Genomic DNA, 19,469 nt, shown 5'->3' on the forward strand with positions numbered 1-19,469 from the left:
CCCATTTTCCAGCACTATTATTGATGGTGGGAGGGAGGGCCTTGAGCACCTCACCTCCTTGATGGCTCCAGTGTGGTCCAGTCTGAGAGGAAACAAGGCACCTTGGCCACTCCCTCAATCCCAGGATGTAGGCTCCCCCAGGGAGATATACAGCCAGCACGCGTGCCTGCCTGGGCTTCAGCAAAGCAAGAAAAACTCTCTCCCTCCCCACTTCCCCACCTCCCTTTCCACTCCCTTCTCCCTCTCTTTTTCTTCAGTGTGTTCATTTGGAAGGAGACTCCCAGGGAACACTGTACAGATGCTGGGATGGACTTGAGGATGCTGACGGAGACTGGCGTGGGGCTAGCTCAAATACACCTCAGGCTAGAGTTCGGATTCCCCTAGTTTTATTCAGGAGTTAGACTCATTTAGAAATAGCTCACATTCTCTTAGCATCCAACTCTCACAACCTTAGAATGGGCCTTCGGAGCCTCAACTTGTGTCCTGACTTCCTTCAACCCCTTTCCACAAGAACGGGTTTATTGTCTACTAGTAATTTTGACTGAGATTTAAAGCGTTGGAAGAGTATGAGACCTTGTTATTTCTGATGGTCTAGTGATCAAAATGAGCCGTGGTTAATATACCAGTGTTCTGACCTTGCTAGACACTTAGCACTAGCAGGAAGCATAGAGCAGGCCGTTTACCAAAAGCAAGTCTTCCTTCTGGTTGACCACATGGTCAAAAAATATGTATAGGACCATTTCTTACTGCTGTGTGAAACCATTCCTTGCGTAAGGATCAAGTTGCCTCTTGAAATCTTTACAGCAATGGTTGTCAGCTCAGAGTGATCTTGTGCCCCCCACCAGGGGACATTTGGCAATATCTGGAGACGTTTTTAATTGTCATGACTGGTGGCTGCTACAGGGCAGAGGCCAGGGATGCTGCTAAACATTCCACATGCACTGGTAGCCATAGAGCATTTTCCCACCCAAAGTGTCAGTAGTGCTGAGATTGAAAAACTCACCTTAAAGCATCCTCAAGTGCAAGTTCACAGGTGGGTCTTCTACCCCAGGCAGTTTGCTTCACCTGCTTCATCTACACCCAGAACTTTCACGTGATTGGCCTTCTCCAGTCCATCCTATCGCCAAACGTCTACCCACCTCCTATCATCACCACCCCTTTTGGTTGTTTCCTGTTCCCCAGAGTGCCCTCAGGAATTCACCTCTTCTCTTTGGTCAAGGTCGTCGCTCAGTTCCATTGTTTTTCTTCCTCTGGATGGAGCTGGAAGAGGCTTCACATCCCTGTGAGTTGAGGAGGGGTCGGAGGACATGAAGGAACACAAGCTTTGCCTGGCGGGCATGGGAGGTGGGGGGAAACATCCACGAGAAGGTTCATCCTTTTCACACTGTCAGAGAGATCAGCTCTGGCCCGAATGCCTGCACTATCACCCCAAGAGCCTGTGTCTGTTCAGCCTTGAGCAGCACCAGCCTGGCTTACCAGGTACCCGGCCCCAAAAAAGGGAAGGATTTGTGTCCTTCTTCAAGGAGGCTGGGGACTTCCCTGGCGGTCCAGTGGTTAAGACTTTGCCTTCCAGTGCAGGGGGTGCGGGTTCGATCCCTAGTCAGGGAGCTAAGATCCCACACGCCTTGCAGCCAAAAAAACCAAACCATAAAACAGAGGCAATATTGTAACAAATTCAATAAAGACTTTAAAGATGGTCCACAGTTTTCAATGTGGTCCAACCGGTCCAAAATAACCTGTTCTGCCACTTCAAAGAATCAGGGGCACTTTCTAAGGCTGGACCACACATTTTAGCCATGGACCTTCACTCTCCCTCAGGTTCCTGCCCACTCCCAGGTCTTCCCTGATCATTTAATAAAGTACCACTGCCCCAATCCGCAGCCCTCCAATCCCCACCTCGTGCCCACCAGATCGTCCTATTCTGCTGTAACATCATCTCATTAAGTAATCTGTTTCTTTGTGTATTGTCTGTATCCCCTATTTGTAGACTATAAGCAGAAAACTTGTCTTTCTTATTCACTGCTGGATACACGCACTTGCAGAATGAATGAATCCACAGCCCTTGGCCCCTCCTTTCCCCTCATCCCCCCAACTCCCCACCTTCAGCCTCACTGATGTGGAATAACCTCCCTCTTTATCAGCTTACAAGAATGTTTAAGAGTGTAAGAACTAGTTTTACCCAGAAATTATGATAAAACAATGGACCAGGATAACTCCATCCCAAATGTTTCTCCTGCATCTCTGGAGCTGTTTGCTACGTATGAAGCACACTGTAGGCGCTACTGCACAGTGTCTCCGATGTTTTTTACAGTAACTGTTTCCTTGCTGATTTCCCTGACTGAAGGCCCAGCCAGAGCTCAGAGGGGAGGGGCTTCTGGTAGAGACTGCTGGGCCTTGGGGTCACCACACATGTGCGCCGTTCAAGCAGGAGCTGAACAGACCTGAGGTCAGCCACTTCTGTTCTCCCCACTAGAAAAGCAGGACACCATGTCTTGAACACCATTTAGAGTGGCCGGACATACGTTCTAGTAATGAAAAAGGGAGCTGCAGGAAAGGAGCACTGGTTTTATTATTACCGGGAGAATAAAAGCAAAAACGAGTTACTAGTTTTCTGAGCATGTTTTTCTTAAGTTGGTTAGAAAGTCCATGCTCTCCCAAGCTTCAATTTCTTCTAAATTATAATCTAAATATTTATTGGGTTTATGAATAACATGTTTTGATTATAACTTTTAAAAACAGACTTTATGTTTTAAAGCAGTTTTACATTCATAGTAAAATTGAGTAGAAAGTAAGATTTTCCACATACTCCCTGCCCCCCGCACATGCATTGCTTTCCCCCATTATCAACGTGGTAATAAATATAGGGTAATCCCACACCAGAGTAATATATGTATTACCATTGATGAAACTACATTGACACATCATTATCACCCAGAATCCATAGTTTGCATTACGGCTCACTCTTGATGTTGTACATTCTATGGATTTGGACAAATCTATAATGACATGTATTCACCATTGTAGTATCATATAGAATAGTTTCACTGCCCTAAAATCCTCCGTGCTCTACCTATTCATCCCTCCTTCCCGCCATCCCTGGCAACCACTGATCTTTTTTTTTTTTTCGGTACGCGGGCCTCTCACTGTTGTGGCCTCTCCCGTTGCGGAGCAACAGGCTCCGGACGCGCAGGCTCAGCGGCCATGGCTCACGGGTGCAGCTGCTCCGCGGCATGTGGGATCCTCCCGGACCGGGGCATGAACCCGTGTCCCCTGCATCGGCAGGCGGACTCCCAACCACTGCGCCACCAGGGAAGCCCTTGAGTTACTTTTTGTGAAGGGTGTAAGGTCTATGCCTAGATTAATTTTTTTGCATGTGGATGTTCAGTTTTCCAGAACCCTCAGACCTCATGGCCCCAGAAACCTCTGTTTGTTCCCCCTGGTTAACAGGTATACTTCCTGCTAGTAGACAACAAAAGCTAGGCTCAGGCTTTTTGGGAACTCAAAGCTTCCACTTTTTAGTGATGGAATACAGCTGGTGGATTTCTTAAGTAAGTTTTTCCTATTTTATATATTTCCTATTATCCCAGTATGTTTGAAGTTACCTTGTATTATCCCCTTATATAGTCACCTGGGGCCAAAAATATAGGCAGCACTGCACCTTACATATTTTATGAATACCTTTAATTTTTACCCCAGAAGTCTTTGATATAAATGAGTTTAGGCGAATTTCCTGGCAGTCCAGTATTTAGGACTCCATGATTCCACTGCAGGGGGCACAGGTTAGATCCCTGGTCGGGGAACTAGTCACCCTCTGTTCATTCAAATTATGCTCACTGTCTAGACTGGCCCATGCAATGTGCACCAGATGATAGGGCTGCCAGCAATGTCGGGGACTGCGCATTCCCTAGCACCCTACCCATTTAAACACAACTTTCTTCCCATCATCAAGTCAAATTTTTCCTCCCCTTATCAAGTCAATTTTTTCTTCCCCTTAAAGAAATCTCCCCTTCTTTGTCCCCACAGAGAACACAGGTCTTTTCTTTCCCTTTTTCTTCTAGAATCTACTCAGCTTCAGCAGAAGGTTTCCATTCAGTTGTCTTGCATATTCCTTCAGCAGATATTTATGGAGCAATTCCTATGTGCTGGTTGCTGCTCCAGGTACCAGGAATACAGCAATGGGCCACACAGACAAATGCCTGTCATTCTGAAGCTCTCAGGGGAGTCTGGGTTCCTGCCTCCATTGCCAAGGCCGGGGCATATCTTCCAATGGAAATGATTCCATTTCCTCAGCACCTCAAAGGTAGATGATGCTGTTAAAAGAAAATTCTCCAAAAAAGATGAAGTATGACCCCGATACAGGGTGTTTTGGTTTTGCTCTTTGCCTACTTTCTTTCTTTCTTTTTTTTTTACAGTGTGCAGAATATAGTCATTATTTTTTTAAATTTTTAAATGTTTTTCTTGAGGTATAGTTCATTTATAATGTGTTTCAAGTTTACAGCAGAGTGATTTGGTTATACATGCATATATTTGTATTTTTATATATATGTATATATATATTTTTTCAGATTCTTTTCCATTATAAGTTATTACAAGATATTGAGTAGAGTTATTTATTTATTTATTTACTTATATATTTATTTATTTATTTATATTTATTTATTTATAAATAACTATATATAACTATATAAAAATAAATATTTATATTTATATATAAATATTTATTATTTATATATAGTTATATATTTATATATATACATATATCTGAATCACTTTGCTGTACAGCAGAAATTAACACATTGTAAATCAACTATACTTCAATAAAATAAATTTTTTAAAATTAGGGTTGAAGAAAGAAATGGATGCTAGGAACTTGAAAACAGCACATGGCTGCCATGCATGGGAGTACAAAGATTATCAATCTTTTGCTTTGTATCCACTGAGCTTAGGCTTATTGTATCTGTGTTTTCATAGTAGGCTGTTCCAAATTCTTTTTGGAAACAGGTGGAGTTATAAATACATGAGACAATCAGTCAAATATTAGAATGGGTTGGTATCTCTCGCATACCCAGCTGGCATCTCTCACATACACATCTACCATCTGCTAGTGTCAGGGATATGATCAGTGAGTGAGCAAGCGGCAAAGGGAAAAAAATAGCTGGAATCGATTCACTTTGTTATAAAGCAGAGACGAACACACCACTGTAAAGCAATTATACTCCAATAAAGATGTTAAAAAATAGCTGGAATTAAAATATTTTTGTAGCCAATTTCCATTATAGATATTTTATACAAAATAAAGGAAAGTTGATTTGCAATGCTTTTTGACATAGACCCACACCGGGGATGCCTCTATTTCCCTGCAGATGATAGATTTAAGCAACCAATGAGCAAGAACCATTGCAATGAATGAATGAACAAATTCTGAGCTAGGATTTTAAGAATAGTCCTCTCTCTCTCTCACTCTAGTCAGTTAATTACTTTTACTTACAGGTCCTACCTCCTTTATAACTCTCAGACCCGGCCCCTTTCCCTATGTCTGAGGGGACCTTCCTGTTCCAGCATCTACATTACTGCGACAGCTTCGTAGCTTCTCTCCTTCCTCATCCTCAACTCCCTTCTGCAGTCATCAGAGCAATTTTTAAAAAACAAATCTGGGGCTTCCCTGGTGGTGCAGTGGTTGAGAGTCCGCCTGCCGATGCAGGGGACACGGGTTCGTGCCCCGGTCCACGAAGATCCCACATGCCGCGGAGCGGCTGGGCCCGTGGGCCCGTGGGCCATGACCGCTGAGCCTGCACGTCCGGAGCCTGTGCTCCGCAACGGGAGAGGCCACAGCGGTGAGAGGCCCGCGTACTGCAAAAACAAACAAAAAAACCCAAATCTGATCATATTATCCCTATTTAAATCTTGATGGCTCCCCATCGTTTTCAAGATGAGTTCCAAACGTCTTAAGGCATGCCAGGGCTTCCCAGGAGCTGACCTTGACCTTTTCCTTCAGCATCCTCCTCTCTCACTAGCACCCTCACTGCCTAAGCAGCAATCATAGCCAGCCAACAGAGTTCCCCAGTGTACCCCTCCCCTCCCCACCCCCGCTTCATCCTCTTCTGGCTAACACCTGGTCATCCTCTAAGACCTGGCTCAGGCCTCACTTCCTGAATAAACTCATCATAGTACTTTTCACACTGATATACATGTGTTTGCCCACTAAAGGGCAAGCTCCTTGATTCAGAGCCTAGAGCCTGAATCTTCTCTGCCTGTGTCCACAGGGCTTTACAGTGGCCCAAGGTAAGTGCTCAGTATGTGGTTCCTGGATGATGAATAGACAAAATCAGCATGTTAAGATTATGGTACAACCCAGAAATTGTATAATAGCTTACAGTTTATTAAAATATGATTTAACATATGCAGCATATCTGATTTAACTTATAACATCATATAGCAACTGTATGATGCGATGGGAAGAATAAAGAATTGAGTTAGAACACACCACTATGTATAAAATAGATAAACAATAAGGATCTACTGTATACCACAGGGAACCATATTCAATATCTTATAATAACCTATAATGGAAAAGAATCTAACTAGCTACCTATCCATCTATCTAAAATAGAATCACTTTGCTGTACACCTGAAACATTGTAGATCAAGTATACGTCAGTTAAAAAAAAAACTGAGTTTCAAGAATCAATTTTTAGTCCTGCCTTTGTCACTAACAGGTAGATGCTGCCTGCATTTCTTGGCTGACGGCTCCTTCCTACGACACTCCAACATCTTGGTTTTGTACTCACGGTTCCTACTACTCACTCTGATCTCCTCGACTCCTGTTATTAGAAGCCTCGTGATTACACCTGACGCACATGGATAATCTAGGATAATCGCCTCCTCTCAAGAACCTTAATTTAATCACATCAGCAAAAATCTCTCTTGTGATACTGAGGCAGGAGGTAGATGGGCCCCAGGCTGAGCAGCTGGAGTTTGTCGCCTGTGGACAGATATTCCAAGATGAAGAAGAGGAGGAACTGAGCCCTGCCCAGATAAGAGACCACATATTTCTCATTCTCAAGGTCAAGGAGACCCTCCCGACTACACAGGCGCAGAAAGCCTCCTTGGAGGTCAAAAAGGGAGTGATGTTCAACCTACCCATAGGCCTCTTCACTAGAATCCATCTTGACTAAGAGATGCGCAGGCACACATGGGAGGACCCTGAGATAAACCAAATACGGACTCAGAACCAGGCAAAGCAAGATGATTAGCCAGAGGAAACCTGGAAGGAATGCCCCATAAAAGTGATTCAAACTACCACCAGGGCACGCTCTCTCTCTGAGCCCGCCCACGTGTCTATCCACACGTACTCTTTTTCCTTCTAATAAGCATTTTAACTTGTTTCACTACCTTCCGTTTCTTTGTGGAAATTCATTTTCTGAAAAGCTGTATGGGCCAGGGCCTTGTCACTGGCCACTGGTCTAGTGGCCAGGACTCAGTGCTCTCACTGCCGTGGCCTGACTTCAGTCTCTGGCCGGGAATGGAAATCCTGCTTCAAGCCGCTGCAAGCCGAGGCCACCCAAGATCAATACAAGGGTACAAGGTAACATTCACAGGATCCAGATATTAAGATGTGGACGTCTTTGACGGGCTGCTATTCAGCCTACCGCAAATAACCATCAGAAAACAACGGCAAACGTCAACGTAAACCTCACACTTTTAGAAGATTACTGAAAGAAAAACCCCCTTTTGCCTCTCTGCTCTACTATTACTCTCAATACTTAAAAAAAAAATTTTTTTTTAACTTATTTTATTTATTTATTTTTGGCTACATTGGGCTTCTGTTGCTGTGCACGGGCTTTCTATAGTTGTGGCTGTAAGGCCAACTGGCCAGAGGCAGGGTAACGCAATCAGATTCACAAGTTGCATCAGACCGAAACTCTCCGGACCACCCAGTTCCGGAAACTGACCTGGAGACTTTCCAGACCACCCAGTTCCAGAAACTGACCTGGAGACTTTCCACCCGGCCCAGCCTTCCCGCCTTTCGAGGGGCGGGACTAACGGTCCCCAGGATACCGGAAGAGACCACCAAATAAGGAATACCCTGCGCCCTCCCGGATTCACCACACCCCTTTCCCTACTTCCCCTATAAAATCTTGCCCAACCCTCGCCCGGGCGCGACTTCTCTGGCCCCTTTCTCTCGGACCAGTGAACCTCGCCCGGGAGCGCTCCCTAATAAAGCTCACTTGAAGCTTTCCTCTGTTTCGCGGTGCCGTTTGTTAAGATCCGACCTTACATTTGGTGCCGAAACCCGGGATGGGTACCAAGCCCCGCGGGTTACCGCGCGGGCCGCTCCTCCCCTCCCCCAGGAGACAACCAGGGAACCTCTACTCATCCACCCGATCCGGCAGAAAACGGGGTAAGTCCCCCTCCCTTGTTCCCTCCGACCCCCAGAGTCCCTGCCCACCGGACTCCCTGTCCTTAATCGCGGCCGCGTCAGGGACTCCTCCGTCCTCTCTCCGGGCCTCGGGCAACTGTGGAGACATCCCAATCGCCTGACCGCCCTCCGACCTGCCGTGAATTGGAGACCGAGACCAGGGACGCCTCTCTCCCTCTCCATTCACTCAGGGACAGACTGGGGGTCATGGGAACCTCACAATCGAAACCAGATCCTAAGACGCCCCTGGGGTGTCTCCTAGCCAATTTTACAGCCCTCGCTATTTTCCTGAAGGGACTTTCGATTTTAACATCCTCCGTGATCTAGATAATTACTGCCGCAGGACGGGCAAATGGTCTGAGGTCCCCTATGTCCAGGTTTTTTGGTATTTGCGCTCCCGCCCCTCCCTTTGCGTCAATTGTTCTACCTCTCAAATCCTCCTTGCCAAACAAATATCTCCTCCATCCAAAACCTCAATCCCCTTGGATTTCTCCCCACTAACCAACCCTCCCGAATCTCTTACCACTCCCCCCTTCAGAACTCCTCTCCAACCTCCACCCTACCCTGAAGCGGTCCCTGCTCCTCCTGAACCCGCTCCGGCCCCTCCAACCGCTCCCCCGCCTCCCTCAACGGTTTCTCCTCCCACGCCCCTTGCTTCGCCAATTAGTGCACATACACACTCTCACGACTCCCAAGATCCAAATCTCCACTGCCCTCTGAGGGAGGTAGCAGGAGCGGAAGGATTAGTTAGAGTTCATGTTCCCTTTTCCCTCCAAGATCTCACTCAAATAGAAAAGCGATTAGGCTCCTTTTCTGCCGACTCTTCCCGCTACATCAAAGAATTTCGCTACCTCTCTCAAGCTTACGATCTAACCTGGCACGATATCTTTGTGATCCTATCTTCTACCCTGACCCCTGATGAGAGGGAAAGAATTCAAACTGCTGCCCGAAACCACGCAAATCGGGTTCACCTTACCGATAGCTCCATGCCTGTCGGAGCGACTGCCGTACCCGGCACCGATCCAGGCTGGACTTATCAGGATGGCCAAGATGGCCGTCGTAAACGCGACCTCATGATCCAATGCCTCCAGGCTGGCATGCAGGCTGCCGCTCATAAGGTGGTCCATTTTGAAAAACTAAAAGAGATAACCCAAGAACCTAACGAAAATCCAGCTATCTTTCTCAATCGCCTTACAGAGGCCTTAACTCTCTACACCCGGCTGAACCCCGACACCCCGGCAGGGGCAGCGGTCCTAGCCACCCATTTTATTACCCAGTCAGCCCCGGACATCCTAAAGGAATTAAAACGGGCAGAAGACGGCCCTCAGACCCCTATTCGAGATCTGGTAAAGATGGCCTTTAAAGTCTATATGGCCGTGAGGATGTGGCAGAATCCAGCCGACAGGTTCGGATGCACCAGAAGGTGGCCCTCCAAACCCAAGCTCTTATAGCCGCCCTGAGGCCGGCCATCTCCCATGGATCACAGCATCCACGGGGTCCGCAAAAGGCAACCCCACCGGGGGCCTGCTTCAAATGCGGAAAAGAAGGCCACTGGGCTCGCCAATGTCCCAATCCCCAACCTCCTTCTAAGCCCTGTCCCAGCTGTGGGCTAACGGGCCACTGGAAGAGTGACTGCCCTACGACTGGCCCTCCCTCAGCGTCTCCACGCGGGGGGCAGGCCGACCCAACGGCACTACCACTCGAACTGCTGGGATTGGCTGACGACTGACGGCGCCTGGACTCGAAGACCCCCATCACCCTCGCCGAGCCCAGGGTAACGCTACAGGTAGCGGGTATCTCATTTCTGGTGGACACGGGGGCTACCTATTCAGTCCTGCCTACTTATTCCGGGCCAGTTTCTCCTTCCCAGATCTCGGTCATGGGTATTGATGGCAAACCATCCTTCCCACTCCAGACTGGCCCACTCCCATGTCATATCGAAGGACTCCCTTTTACTCATTCCTTCTTAGTCATACCATCCTGCCCAGTTCCCTTGCTAGGCCGAGATGTCCTTTTCCACTTAGGGGCCTCCCTCCAGCTGGTTAGACTTGACCCTAAGGTCCCCTCCTCCCAACTCCTGCTTCCTCTTCTTGGCCTGTCTCTAGAACCCTCCCCCTCCTATCCCCCTCTTCCAATCACACCGAATCCAATCAATCCCCAGGCCTGGGATACTTCTAAGCCCATAATAGCAACACACCATTCCCCCGTCCTCATCCGCCTAAAGGACCCCTCCAAATTTCCATCAAGGCCCCAATTTCCCATCTCTGAGACTCACCTTAGGGGCCTACAACCTATTATCACCAGACTCCTAAACCAGGGACTCCTTATCCCCACTGACTCTCCCTGCAACACCCCCATCCTGCCTGTCTGCAAGGCCTCTAGGGATTATCGCCTGGTCCAGGACCTCCGACTAATCAATGAGGCCATAATTCCTCTCCACCCAGTAGTCTGGATCCCTAACTTTGCTCTCCTTGCTAAACCCTTATATCTAGCCGCTAAAGAAACCCCTCAAGGACCCCTCACCTCTCCTTCCGCCGTTCGACAGGCCTTTCTCACCCTCCGTAACGCTCTGATATCTTCTCCTCCTCTTTCTCTGCCCAACCCAAACCGACCTTTTCACCTTTTTGTGGATGAACGGGCCGGAATAGCCACTGGACTCCTTGCCCAGCCTGTAGGGCCTTCCTACCGCACCGTGGCTTACCTCTCCAAACAGCTAGACCCAAACATTCGGGGATGGCAACCATGCCTTCGAGCCCTAGCAGCACAGCCGAACTGACCAAACAAACACTCAAACTGCCTCTGGCCCACCCACTAACTGTGTTTTCCTCCCACCGGCTGGTCGACCTCCTAGGCCACAAGTCTCTCTCCCTCCTGGGCCCCTCCCGCATCCAGGAGTTCCACCTACTGTTCATTGAAACCCCTGCTATCCCCCTCGCCCTCCCCCCCCCCCCCCCCCCCCCCCACCTAAACCCGGCCTCCCTCTTGCCTATCTCCGATACCGGGACCTCCTCTTCCCACTCCTGCCCCCAAGTCGTAGAGGCCCTCAGCCCGCCGAGAGAGGGACTCTTTGACACCCCTCTTTCAAAAGCGGACCGCACCCTCTTCGTAGCATGCTTGCTCCCTGTTTTCTTAGGTTCCTTCGCAGACGCATGGAGGAAGTCTCTCGGGTAGCCACAAACCAAATGCTCCTCGGTCCTTACACATTGCTTCCTACAGAAGCCCCCACTGGTCTCCCCTAAACCTCGGACCTCTGGTCGCCCGACTCCCCTTTAGACGCCCCCATTCAGCATGAAGTAGCCAGAGATCAGAACGCAGCCCCATAACACCAAAGAGGTCGGGATGTAAGGCCAACTGGCCCGAGGCAGGGGAACACAATCAGATTCACAGGTTGCATCAGATCGAAATTCTCCGGACCACCCAGTTCCAGAAACTGCCCTGGAGACATTCCAGACCACCCAGTTCCAGGAACTGACCTGGGGACTTTGAACCCAGCCCAGACTTCCCGCCTTTCGAGGGGTGGGACTAACGGTTCCCCAGGATACCCAAAAAGACCACGAAATAAGGAATACCCTGCACCCTCCCGGATTCACCACACCCCTTTCCCTTCTTCTCCTGTAAAATCTTGCCCAACCCTCCCCCGGGTGCGACTTCTCTGGCCCCTTTCTCTCAGACCAGTGAACCTCGCCCGGGAGCGCTCCCTAATAAAGCTCACTTGAAGCTTTCCTCTGTTTCGCGGTGCCGTTTGTTAAGATCCGACCTTACAATAATAAGGCTACAGACACCCCAAAACACACCACCAGAGGTGGACCTGCCCACCAGAAAGACAAGATGCAGCCTCATCCACCAGAACACAGGCGCTAGTCCCCTCAACCAGGAAGCCCACACAACCCACTGAACCAACTTTAGCCACTGGGGACACACACCAAAAACAACGGGAACTACGAACCGGCAGCCTGCAAAAAGGAGACCCCAAACACAGTAAGATAAGCAAAATGAGAAGACAGAAAAACACACAGCAGATGAAGGAGCAAGATAAAAACCCACCAAACCTAACAAATGAAGAGGAAATAGTCAGTCTACTTGAAAAAGAATTCAGAATAATGATAGTAAAGATGATCCAAAATCTTGGAAATAGAATAGACAAAACGCAAGAAACATTTAACAAGTACCTAGAAGAACTAAAGAGGAAACAAGCAATGATGAACAACACAATAAATGAAATTAAAAATACTCTAGAAGGGATCAATAGCAGAATAACGGAGGCAGAAGAACAGATAAGCGACCTGGAAGGTAAAATAGTGGAAATAACTACTGCAGAGCAGAATAAAGAAAGAAGAATGAAAAGAACTGAGGACAGTCTCAGAGACCTCTGGGACAACATTAAATGCACCAACATTTGAATTATAGGGGTCCCAGAAGAAGAAGAGAAAAAGAAAGGGACTGAGAAAATATTTGAAGAGATGATAGTTGAAAACTTCCCTAATATCGCAAAGGAAATAGTTAATCAAGTCCACAAAGCACATTCTTCTCAAGTGCTCATGGAACATTCTCCAGGATAGATCATATCTTGGGTCACAAATCAAGACGTGGTAAATTTAAGAAAATTGAAATTGTATCAAGTATCTTTTCCGATCACAACGCTATGAAACTAGATATCAATTACAGGAAAAGATCTGTAAAAATACAAACACATGGAGGCTAAACAATACACTACTTAATAACGAAGTGATCACTGAAAAAATCAAAGAGAGGAAATAAAAAAGTACCTAGAAACAAATGCCAGTAGAGACACGACGACCCGAAACCTATGGGATGCAGCAAAAGCACTTCTAAGAGGGAAGTTTATAGCAATACAATCCTACCTTAAGAAACAGGAAACATCTTGAATAAACAACCTAACCTTGCACCTAAAGCAATTAGAGAAAGAACAACAAAACCCCCAAAGTTAGCAGAAGGAAAGAAATCACAAAGATCAGATCAGAAATAAATGAAAAAGAAATGAAGGAAACGATAGCAAAGATCAATAAAATTAAAGCTGGTTCTTTGAGAAGATAAAATTGAAAAACCATTAGCCAGACTCACCAAGATATAAAGAGAGAAGACTCAAATCAATAGATTTAGAAATGAAAAAGGAGAAGTAACAACTGACACTGCAGAAATACAAAAGATCATGAGAGATTACTACAAGCAACTCTCTGCCAGTAAAATGGACAACCTGGAAGAAATGGACAAATTCTTAGAAATGCACAACCTGCCAAGACTGAATCAGGAAGAAATAGAAAATATGAACAGACCAATCACAAGAACTAAAATTGAAACTGTGATTCAAAATCTTCCAACAAACAAAAGCCCAGGACCAGATGGCTTCACAGGCGAATTCTATCAAACATTTAGAGAAGAGAGAACACCTATCCTCAAACTCTGCCAAAACACAGCAGAAGGAAGAACACTCCCAAACTCATTCTACGAGGCCACCATCACCTTGATACCAAAACCAGACAAGGATGTCACAAAGAAAGAAAACTACAGGCCAATATCACTGATGAACATAGATGCAAAAATCCTCAACAAAATACTAGCAAACAGAATCCAACAGCACATTAAAAGGATCATACACCATGATCAAGTGGGGTTTATTCCAGGAATGCAAGGATTCTTCAATATATGCAAATCAATACATGTGATACACCATATTAACAAATTGAAGGAGAAAAACCATATGATCATCTCAATAGATGCAGAGAAAGCTTTTGACAAAATTCAACACCCATTTATGATAAAAACCCTGCAGAAAGTAGACATAGAGGGAACTTTCCTCAACATAATAAAGGCCATATATGACAAACCCACAGCCAACATCGTCCTCAATGGTGAAAAACTGAAAGCATTTCCACTAAGATCAGGAACAAGACAAGGTTGCCCACTCTCACCAGTCTTAGTCAACATAGTTTTGGAAGTTTTAGCCACAGCAATCAGAGAAGAAAAGGAAATAAAAGGAGTCCAAATCAGAAAAGAAGTAGTAAAGCTGTCACTGTCTGCGGATGACATGAGACTATATGTAGAGAATCCTTAAAGATGCTACCATAAAACTACTAGAGCTAATCAATGAATTTGGTAAAGTAGCAGGACACAAAATTAATGCACAGAAATCTCTGGCATTCCTATACACTAATGATGAAAAATCTGGAAGTGAAATCAAGAAAACACTCCCATTTACCATTGAAACAAAAAGAATAAAATACCTAGGGATAAACCTACCTGAGGAGACAAAATACCTGTATGCAGAAAATTATAAGACACTGATGAAAGAAATTAAAGATGATATAAATAGATAGAGAGGTATACCATGTTCTTGGATTGGAAGAATCAACATTGTGAAAATGACTCTACTACCCAAAGCAATCTACAGATTCAATGTAATCCCTATCAAACTACCACTGGCGGGGCTTCCCTGGTGGCGCAGTGGTTGAGGGTCCGCCTGCAGATGCAGGGGACGCGGGTTCGTGCCCCGGTCCGGGAGGATCCCACATGCCACAGAGTGGCTGGGCCCATGAGCCATGGCCGCTGAGCCTGCATGTCCGGAGCCTGTGCTCCGCAACGGGAGAGGCCACAACAGTGAGAGGCCCGCGTACCGAAAAAAAAAGAAAAAACTACCACTGGCATTTTTCACAGAACTAGAACAAAAAATTTCACAATTTGTATGGAAACACAAAAGACCACGAATAGCCAAAGCAATTTTGGGAACGAAAAACGGAGCTGGAGGAATCAGGCTCCCTGACTTCAGACTATACTACAAAGCTACAGTAATCAAGACAGTGTGGTACTGGCACAAAAACAGAAAGATCAATGGAACAGGATAGAAAGCCCAGAGATAAACCCACGCACATATGGTCACCTTATCTTTTATAAAGGAGGCAGGAACGTACAGTGGAGAAAGGACAGCCTCTTCAATAAGTGATGCTGGGAAAACTGGACAGGTACATATAAAAGTATGAGATTAGAACACTCCTTAACACCATACACAAAAATAAGCTGAAAATGAATTAAAAACCTAAATGTAAGGCCAGAATCTATCAAACGCTTAGAGGAAAACATAGGCAGAACACTCTATGACATAAATCACAGCAAGGTCCTTTTTGACCCACCTCCTAGAGTAATGGAAATAAAAACAAAAATATACAAACGGGACCGAATGAAACTTTAAAGCTATTGCACAGCAAAGGAAACCATAAACAAGGCAGAAAGACAACTCTCGGAATGGGAGAAAACATTTGCAAACGAAGCAGCTGACAAAGGATTAATCTCCAAAATATACAAGGAGCTCATGTAGCTCAATATCAAAAAAACAAACAACCCAACCCAAAAATGGGTGCAAGACCTAAATACACATTTCTCTGAAGAAGTTATACAGATTGCCAACAAACACATGAAAGGATGCTCAACATCACTAATCATTAGGGAAATGCAAATCAAAACGACAATGAGGTATCACCTCACACCAGTCACCACGGCCATCATCAAAAAATCTACAAACAATAAATGCCGGAGAGGGTGTGGAGAAAAGGGAACACTCTTGCACTGTTGGTGGGAATGTAAATTGATACAACCACTATCGAGAAGAGTATGGAGGTTTCTTAAAAAACTAAAAATAGAACTATCATACGACCCAGCAATCCCACTACTGGGCATATACCCTAAGGAAACCATAATTCAAAAAGAGACATGTATCACAATGTTCACTGCCGCACTATTTACAATAGCCAGGACATGGAAGTAACCTAAGTGTCCATCGACAGATGAATGGATAAAGAAAATGTAGCACATATATACAATGGAATATTACAGCCATAAAAAGAAACAAAATTGAGTTATTTGCAGTGAGGTGGATGGACCTAGAATCTGTCATACAGAGCGAAGTGAGAAAGAGAAAAACAAATACCATATGCTAACACATATATATGGAATCTTAAAAAAAAAAAAAGGTTCTGATGAACCTAGGGGCAGGACAGGAGTAAATACGTAGACGTAGAGAATGGACATGAGGACACGGGGTGGGGGAAGGGGAAGCTGGGACGAAGTGAGAGAGTGGCATGGACATAAATACACGACCAAATGTAAAATAGATAGCTAGTGGGAAGCAGCCGCATAGAACAGGGAGATCAGCTCGGTGCTTTGTGACCACCTAGAGGGGTGGGATAGGGAGGGGAGGGAGGCTCAAGAGGTAAGAGATATGGGGATATATGTATACATATAGCTGATTCACTTTGTTATACAGCAGAAACTAAAGCAACATTGTAAAGCAATTATGCGCCAATAAAGATGTAAAAATTTAAAAGTGTATGTGGCTCATAAGATTAAATGGATTAATTCAAGTAAAGTTCTTAGCACAGTTCCTGGGCCAATAGACATTAGCAGGAGCCAGATCTTATAGGCCATGATGAGGGGTTCAGATTGTATGAGAGACAGTTCTAGCGGTAGTACGGAGAAACAAGTAGAAGACAGGAAAGAAGCAGGGATACTAACTAGAGAGCTTTCGCAAATATTCCGTCAAGAGCTGGTGATAGAGCATGGACCTGGTTAACGGAGTTGGAGGTAGTTCAAGCTTGGAGGAAACTAGAGCAGAGTTCATGGAGGGAAATTATTTAAGCTTAGCCTTGAAGGAAGATATTTCCAAGGGAACCTTGGAAAAAAGCACAGATGACATGTCTTGAGCAGTGAATAGTCAATGTGGTAATGGAACAAGAAATGGAAGAGGAAGTTGAAAGATTGAGACCAGAAAAGTGAGTACTTTCAGAGCTTTACTTCACCTGTCTATTTGATGCATAAAAGAGCAGTGAGAGAAATTAATAGAACAGAAAGACATGGCTATGTCTTAGGAGTGACAGAGGAAGACCAATCAGATAAGAGGATCAAAGAAAAAGGGGTTATCAACCATGTAAATATTCTGGTAGGATGAAGATTAATGCCACTGATAACTTGAGGCAGATTCAAATTGTAGCGGCTGAAGACAGATTGCAAGCAACTAAGCAGGTGGGGAAAACTGCAAGTCTTCATTTCACTACAGGCTCTTTCTTGGATTTTAGCAGATAAAGGTAAAGAACTTTAGCTTGAAAAAAGTACTAGGAGTCTAGGAGGGAGTGGAAGTGGCGGAGGCTGACAAAGGGAAAACCAGGACATGACTGTAGGAGAATGCTTGAAGATTAAGATGCAGGGCAAGAGAAAAAACAAAAAGAAAAGCTGCTGGAGCTCTGTACCAGAGAATGAACATAAGGTACAGTGTGATCCAAGACAATGATGGAAACCATGCTTTGTGAAAAGAAGGCTATCAAGCTTCAATATGTGTTTTTGCCATGGCAATTTTAGAGACTCATGTTTTTATATAAACACCACACTAAAGAAGGAATATCACAAGTGACTTCATGAATCATCAGAATGAGAATTTGCTCTTGAATGTGAACACTTTACTGAATATAAAATCCTCTAGATAAAGTTTCACTTTTGTAGCAAAGTCTCTTTGATTATAAGATCACTTATAGAAATTAAATCGTTTCACATTATTTTACCTTTTTATTTTCTAAAAATGTGTTAGGTGACATGCAGAAAATATGTGAATTTCGGGGTTACCTAGAGTCTTAAATTTCTTTGAGTAAATAGGAAATAGACTCTGGAAGTAGCTATAATGAATACCTGTTATATGGCTGCCCAGTATCTATTTTTCTTCCATCTTGGAATAATAGCCTGAATTTCTTTTCAGCACCTACCCTGTCCCTCCATTCTCACCGTTGTGATTAGATAGAAAATGGGCCTCACCTGCCCCAGAGAAAGGCCCTGACTCATAGAGCCAATCTGAACGTGCCATCTCTGAATGTTTTGGAATTGGCACGATTACCTAAGTTGGACCAATCAGTGACTCTTAGCCACTTTCGCTGAATATATGATATAGATTCTCTTTGTTTCACAAAAAGGATTCATGTAATTCTTAGAGTTCCTCAAAGTCAGTTTAAGATTATGAACTGGGGGGTGGAGGGGAGGGAGTGAGTTTGTCCAAAAACAGTCAACACCAGGGAAGTGACAGTTAAAAACTGAAAGAAACTAGGTTCTAAGTCACATTATGTGAGCTTCTAGTCTCACTCCTAGCAACACGTATCTCTGTAGTTTCAAAGGAAGTTAATTGGTTCGCTCTATGTAAGCCATTCTCAGTTGGGTTTTTCTATTACTTGCTGTACTTGAAAGCTTCCTAGGTGACAGAATCTGTGATCTAGACCCTAAAGCCTATGTGTCACTTTTCCATCAGCTGTCAGGATGTTGGTGAACTCGTCTATGGAAATAGATGTCATTTTTATGAAAAGTGAGCATTTTGGGACCCTTATATATGTTGTATCGGTTCTTTAAAACGTTTAGTTTTACAGAGAAACTTTTTTTTTTATAATAAAGATATTCAACTCACCATGAAAAGCATAAGAGACTTAGAAAAATAACTAAGACCTGCTTATAGTTGAAGGCCCAACTACACAAAAGTTGGATTTGAAGGTTGTCCCTTATCTATTTTCTGACAGCAAATGTTGCAGGATTGTTTGTTTATATTAATGTAAGTTTCAATATATGTTAATTATGAATAGAACAAGCCTAGAAAGTGATAAAACCAATTCACACTCAACTTGTCAAAAGAAATAGTAATAAGCTTCTTCCCTTAAGTGAAGCATGTTAAGCTCTTCCCCACCCAGGTTCTAAAGTAATTCATAAGTAGACAAGAGGTATGTGGAACATGATGTATTATCTTTATTACTAATAACACTCATTCTCTAATTTCAGCCTTATATCTGTGTAAAAGAGGGCTTCCTTACACTGAGCCCCATAATGATACAGACATACGCATCCAGCTGCAGACAGCACTGGACCCAGACTGTTTTGCCGCCTGCCCTTGTAAGACTTATGGAGAAATGGGGCCCAATGCATGCTTTCTGTGAGCAGCTTATTCCCAAAGAGAGGGGAGAAAGTGCTACTCATGCTCACTTCTTTGTCCCAAACTCAAGCAAGTCATCACACCTCT

The sequence above is a fragment of the Aethalodelphis obliquidens genome, unplaced genomic scaffold (genome assembly GCF_003676395.1).
Source record: "Aethalodelphis obliquidens isolate GAN/ISIS:26980383/991018 unplaced genomic scaffold, ASM367639v1 scaffold35, whole genome shotgun sequence".
Taxonomy (NCBI): Eukaryota; Metazoa; Chordata; class Mammalia; order Artiodactyla; family Delphinidae; genus Aethalodelphis; species Aethalodelphis obliquidens.